Genomic DNA, 6996 nt, shown 5'->3' on the forward strand with positions numbered 1-6996 from the left:
CGCAGAGTTGTATTTTGGGAGTTTTTTAAAACCCTCAGTGGTACTGTGGAATATTTCTGTTGTTGGTATCAGTGCCTTTAATCAGTGTGGGCAAAGAAACGGAAGGCCTTAATGTCTTTGCACGACGTCTCAAGCGTGTGTTTCCTGGAAGGCTCTCCCCACCATCTGACAATCGTCTATGGGAGGCGTTCGCGTGCCCTGGGTCTCTCTGGGGTCCTAGGAATCTTGGCCCCTGCTCATGAGATGTCCGTGGCTTTGTTATGATAGCTCCGCACAACTTGTGGTGACCCGTTGACGTTATTGAGGGTGAGGAGTGAGTCCCCCATTTTTCCCTCTAAATTCTCAGCTACGAGGCGGCATCTCAGTCTGTGGTGGGTGAGAGTGGCCAACCTATACCAAAAATGGGGGCTTTCTTCCTCGCACAGTCATCTGTAGTATTTTGTCATCACTGTGGGTTTGCTTTTTCTCTCTCAGCTCCTCCTAAAAGGAAAGTTCTGTCACCCCATGAAAGCAGCTAAGCCATATCCCAGCACTGTTTGGTTGTCATGGAAGTCTTTTTGTAACTGCCTTATAACTCAACATTACCAATAAAGTGATGCTTCTAGTCTGTGTTTATAAATACACTTGTTCGCTCACGTTCCTGACACACACGTCCAGTCAGCACAGCTCAGCATAAGAAACATGGGAGCCGAGACAGGGATGACCCCTGATGGCAAGGACCGAGCCTGCCCACCAGGTGGGTGGTGGGAGCTCAGATAAGAATTTTCCCAGGATGAGCTCATGGCCCAGTACATGCCAGTCATTCTTTTAATTAGTTTTTGTTTGGATAGGTCGGCAGGAAGGGCAGAGACTGGGGCAAAGATAAATCAGATAATCGTTCCTGGATTTTAAAAACTGAGTCACACTCTGCACTTTTGAACAGGTGGTCAGAAGGGATTGTCTTGTCTCTGCCTGGCGATGCCAGTTTACTGAACAACTCTGCTGAGCTACCAAGACCAGTAAAGGGAAAAGCTGTTACTCATCACACAGCACATTCTGGGGTCCCAAATAGTGATAACAGAAAGCTTGCTCTTGCGTCCGTGTTTTAACGTGCGTGCGGGGCAGGAGGACTCCTGTTTTCCTGTTGGTCTCCACGTCCTGTGTTGTAAACTGTGGCTGGATTGCTAAAGTGCCTGCAAATCCCGATGTGAAAAAAAGCTCGAGATGAAAGCTCAACCTACTATGTATTAACAAAAAAGAAAAAAAAAAGACATGTATTGATATGCCTATTTTTTTTTTTTTTTTTTTTACTGGCACGTTGTATTTTTGTGTCGACTTGTTTTTTTAGAAACTCTGTGAAGCATCCACACACACACGTACCTGTGTCTCTTTTGCATTTCCCTGTCATGTTTCTATTTGTTAATAATACGCAGCAGCGCTAAATGGCATTACCCATGTACGCGCGGCGACCTTGGATGACGGTGGCTCTTTCTCACAGCCTTCCCTGAGCTGTGAGGAACAGCTTTCCCTGTACATATGAGACTTCTAATAAAAGGCATATTTCTTCCTGTTCTTTGTGGTGTCTGGAGTATTCCTGTTGAGCCTCACCTAGCTGGGTTTTTTTTTTTTAAGTATATTAACAGATTTTTTTTTTCATATTCATGGAAAGTTGAAAGTTTCTTGATATCTGCCTGTGTGCAAATACAGAAATGGGTGATGGATGGCTCATTGGCACACCAGTAGAGGTAGAGAGGAATGGAGACGAGAGATGGACGTTCTTAATGAATCCTCTGGAAGGCCCAAACTGCCCACAGAAGCCTGGGGAATTCTGAATTGAAGGAACTAATATGCTAGAATTAAATAGAAGAAAAAACTGTACAGAAAGCTATATAACATTTCCAGTTACTGGATTTTAAAAACCGAGTCACACTCTGCGCTTTTGAACAGGTGATCAGAAGGGATTGTCTTGTCTCTGCCTGGCGATGCCAGTTTACTGAACAACTCTGCTGAGCAACCAAGACCAGTAAAGGGTCTTGGCAAGCCAAATGTTTTAGTTGAATTTTCTTTTTCGAGATAGAGTCACACTTTGTCACCCTAAAGAGCAGACAAAAGTAGGCTCGAGTGCTGTGGTGTCCTAGTTCCAGCATCCTCACACTCTTGGGCTCAGGTGATCTTGCCTCAGCCTCCTGAGGAGCTGGGACTGCATGTCCCCGCCACAGCACCTGGCTGTTTTTATAGAGACAGGGTCTCACGCTTGCTCAGGCTGGTCTCGAACTCCTGAGCTCAAAGAAGTCACCAGCCTCAGCCTCCCAGAGTGCTAGGATCACAGGCATGAGCCACCACAGCCAGCAGGTAGAATTTTGGTTTCACATGCCATGAGCCCAGAGAAAAGTCCAAAGTCTAGCCTACTTGTAAGTATGTCCTGTGCACAGATACAGGCAATGTGGTTCCCACCCAATGTGCAAGTTTTGCAAGCACATCTCAAAAATGCCCTTTTATGGAATGCCCAGCATTAGCTGATTGCCATAGCAGCCCTCATCCTGTCACTAAATCTAAATTCTGTCACCTCAAGATGAGGAACAAGAGGTGCCTGGCAAGCCAAGGCAATATTAGCCCTTAGGTTCCGAGCGTGCCAGGTGTGGCCACGTAGAACAGGGAAGATGGACAGATTTGTTAATTTTCTCACTGACCAGGAAGCCCATTGCAGATGCCAAAACACATAGGTTATTTATCTCAGCTGACGGCCGGAAGCAGAGCAAGAAAGACAATAGCGAATGTTAGGGACCCAAAGCACAAAGGGACTCACACAGGATTAAAACCGACAGTGTGCACTGCGCGGGGAAGAGAAGTAGGAAGGGAAACAGGTTGACCAGGAAGTGAAAATGTGCTCCACGAAGCCACCTTGTTTCAGTGAACTGACCTCCTGGCTCCAGAACACTTCACAATGACTTGGGGGGATCACCTTGGGAGGGCATGTCCCAAGGAAGAGTGAGACCAGGCGCTGTCTTTCTTTTTTTTTATGTTTTCAGGGAACTTTATTACAACCCTTTCCCCAAACCCACACCCCAAATACAGTAAGAGGAGGGTGTGGTTAAGATACTTTCTCTTTAGGGTCACACAAGCAGCCCCTTTTTGTGCGCCAGGAAGCCGAGAGCCACTGCTCAAAAGATGCTGGTCAATCCAATCGGCTTCAGCAGACCTGGCACGGAGGGCAGATGTCTCTCCCAGAAGATGGTAGTGATGGGTCGCACAGGGACACCCGCTGATTCTGGTTCTGGCTGCCAGATTTCATCCTCTGGAATCTTCCCCGCAGCATGCAGGATCTCTTGGGCTGCTCTCTCCCCAGCCTCCACAGCCCCCTCCATGTAGCCACTCCAGCGTGTGGCCGTCTCAGTGCCCGCAAAATAAATCCTGCCCCCTGGTTGGCGTAGTACCTTCCATACTGAGTCATGATCCCAGGGGGAAAGTAGGTGGTGTAGCAGCCCCCGGAGTGCTGCTCCTCACACCAGTTCTCTTCATAATGTGATGGCTTCAGAGCTTCTTGGGAGCCTAGAACTTTTGCATAGAGCTCAAAGTTTTTTCATCCTTTCTTCTTTGGTAAGACATGCCAGCTTTCTGGCTTTGTGGGCAAGGATAAATCCCACTATTGCAGCACAGCTGCCATCAGGTTTGGTATCATCCAATGTGTAGGAAATTGGAGCTTCCTCCCCTTCAATAATCCTGGTTCCACAGTCATCCTTTTTCCTCCAGAAAGACTCATTGCAGTAAACCATACCCTTGATAACAGAACCCAGAGGCACAAGAGTGATCAGCTGGTTCCTCATCATTGGCAGAGGGGGATTGAAGTGAATCTTCATTTCCAGAGTAGGAGGAATAGCACAAATCACATATTTAGCCTCATACATCTCATGGTTTAGGGTCTTCGCAAGGGCATTTTCTCCTGTCTGGTCAATGTAGGTCACAGGCCTCTCAGCTTCACTCTGTCCCCAAGAAAGTCCATTATCTACTCGCTCACTTGACCAGTTCCACCCACAAATTTCCTTTCCTCTCTGGTCACCTTCCCTGCTCTAGGTTGCTTCTGCATTCTGTTGCTGCCCGGCAGGATCAGGTGACCTGCTTGCTAAAGCTTTGCCTCTGCTGCTGGTCTCGAGACCAGTCTCTCTTGAGCTGTGCACTTGGCTCAGGCCAGTCCCTACAGACAGAAGCCCCAATTCTGTGAAAGGGAAAGAAGGGTCTCCAAGCCCCGACCCAGATAAGGATGGAAGTGGAGGGACTCAACTGTACCTTGGCAAAAATGGTCCCCACTATGACATTATTACCACTCTTAGCCTCATGAACACCATACATGGTCTTATGAAACACTACATGATATATCTATACTACACATGATTTAAACACTGCCACCCACCTTCTCTCTCGATGCTCATTTAAATTAGGCCAAAATCAAAAGTCAAAGATCCCACAATTGACAAGGCTGTCCCATGGATAGGGATGAGAGTAGGTCCTGAGCTTCTCAGTTTCTGCCAAGAAAGTCAAATACAGTAGAATCTCTCTGCCAGCTGACCACCCAAGGGACTGTGACCAACAGGTCAACATACAGAAGTGGTCATCATAAGGAACATAACCATGGAGTACGTGTACCATTGAGTCCATGTGGTGCGCGTCTAATCTATGAAAATGAGGTCAACTTAAAGAGGTCGTCAATGTAGGGAGGTGGCCAACTGTGGAGGTTCTACTGTGTATCAGGGTCAGTAAACCAAAGAAATTTTCTGTTTTGTTGGGTGGAGGCAGTTGGTTTTATCTTAACTTCTTTTTGCACAGGGGTGGAAAATGAGTGAGGAGACCGGCCTCTTGGTTGGCAGTGCACTGTGATGGTCAGCCAGGAGGAGGCCACAGTGGGAGACCAGGAGTCACAGTGGGGGCTTCCCTGTGTCTGTTATTGCCTTTGGTTTACCCAATGCAGCAGCCGTCTTCAACACTTCTGCCCGAATTAATTTTTATTAGAACATACGCCGGTTTACCTACTCATATATCAGGCACAGTGGTATATGCAAAATGCATATGTCCGTTTAGATTTGATTATTTTAATGTGTTTCTTCTTTCATTCTCAAGTGTGCTCCCCGACCCCAATCAAACAACCTCAGACAAAGCAGCTACTTCCTCTGGCTTCGTTTGCTCCTCTTGAAAGAGTTAAGTCACTAAGGCTCAACTACCTACCTCTAAGTATATCCCATTATAAATGTGCTCCTGCGGATAGCACAGTGAGCCATAAATTTAAACGTCTAGTTAACAGTCAGTTTTTTTTTTTTGGTGGGGGAGGGAACAAAGATGACTCCGATAATGACATGTCAGGTAAGGAGATAATCTTCTTCCTTCAGAGACAGGATATCATCTTAATAAGGCAGCTAATAAGAGCGTTCACAGGTCAGGAAGTAAGAGTGACGGAGACACTTTAATGGAAAACCACCTTCAGCTCTGAGTAATGATTAGATCACAAAAGCTGGTTGAATTCAACTGACTTTCTTTTTTAATATGTGTGGGGGTATGAGGGTTGTAATTCTGAACAAAACCTGTTTTTATTTTATTGTATTTTTTTATTAAATCATAAACACATAGATCATATATAGGGGTACAATGGGGTACATGGGATCATGTATTAGGAATGCTTACATGGCATTAGTTAATATATCCCTCACCTCATTTACTTAATTATTGTGTTAAGACATTTATACTCTATACTTAATGGATCTGACAGGTACCCTTGCAATATGCCAAGTTTGTTCCTAGACTCTGTACCATGCTTAACGATTCGATTCTCTGCAAATGTCATCAGCCTCCCTGGGTTCAGCTACAGGAAGATGGTGCTGTTTGTGGGAGTCTGTCTTACATCTCTGAAGGAAAGTTTCCCTGCTTGCTAGAAGGCTCCTTCTGAAACGGAAGTTTGGCTTCCATGAGGGATTTTATGATGCAAATATTTTAAGTACAACTTTGAAGGTTTTGCCATTACAAACAAGTCTCTCACATGGCTCAGGGCCCAGCTGACTGCAAACTTTGAGGGGGTTGGGGGGCCATGCCATAGATTGCTGGCGAGTGACTGGAGAAAAAACAACACACACATTTCTAAACCAGTCATGACCTTGGCTAATGATCTGGTTTCAGGGTTTGGTTCAGACCTGACTTGCTTTTTATTCAGCTTGAGTCGCCGGCGGCAACATAGTTAATCACAGTTGTTTATGTTGGGATGAAACGGGTACCCAGAGATGGGCCAGATTAGGACTTGCCAATGAATGCAGGGTATTTTGGAAGAAAGCAAACCTTTGAACTCTGTCTTGTAAAGCCTCAAAGTGAATTTGTCCTTGCACATGCCCTGACTGGAGCCTCCATTTCCAAACTTTCTTTAATTTTATCTGCTTGGCTTGACTTCCATCTAGACACAAGGAGCTCCCACTCTCTGGTCTAAGCAACCGGAGCGTTCCTGCTAATCTGAGCCCACCATTAGAGACCACAAGCTGCCTCTGGCCTCCCAGTTTTAGCTGTAGGTCAAGTTCAAGTTACAATTTGCAAAACATTCTCATCGTTGCTTTTTGAGTCCCCAGACCCTCTGAAGTGACAGTCCAATTTTATACATAAGGAAACTGAGGAACCAAGAGTTTAGGACTTGCCAGCTGGTGAGGGACTCTAGCAGAACTCACAACCCATTGTCCCAACAGGGACCCACTATTGTGACGCAAAGGTTTTATCAGAATAAATGATTTTGCTTTTAACAATTTAAAAATCTTTACTTAATGGGCATTCTGCTTTTCATTGGTGAGGAAAATTAGCCCAGTATGTGCTTCCTTTGGTTTACTGTTTAAGACTCTTAGACTAAGGAAAGTACTACGGTACACAGGAAACTAGTAATGCCTTGAAAATAAATTTTATTAGTCCCAACACTACTTGCATTACTTGAAAATTCTATTGGGGTTACCAAAAATGGATACGTATTTTTGTTGAGGGAAATTTCCCCACTTCTTCCTC

The 6996-nt window shown here is 45.5% G+C and overlaps 1 pseudogene; it reads right to left on the reverse strand.

Annotated features, from left to right (window-relative positions):
• Positions 1–3092: 3092 nt before the first annotated feature.
• Positions 3093–4063, reverse strand: LOC128572613 (amine oxidase [flavin-containing] B-like; annotated as a pseudogene).
• Between the last annotated feature and the right edge of the window lie 2933 nt (positions 4064–6996).

Source organism: Nycticebus coucang, chromosome 20 (genome assembly GCF_027406575.1).
Source record: "Nycticebus coucang isolate mNycCou1 chromosome 20, mNycCou1.pri, whole genome shotgun sequence".
NCBI lineage: Eukaryota > Metazoa > Chordata > Mammalia > Primates > Lorisidae > Nycticebus > Nycticebus coucang.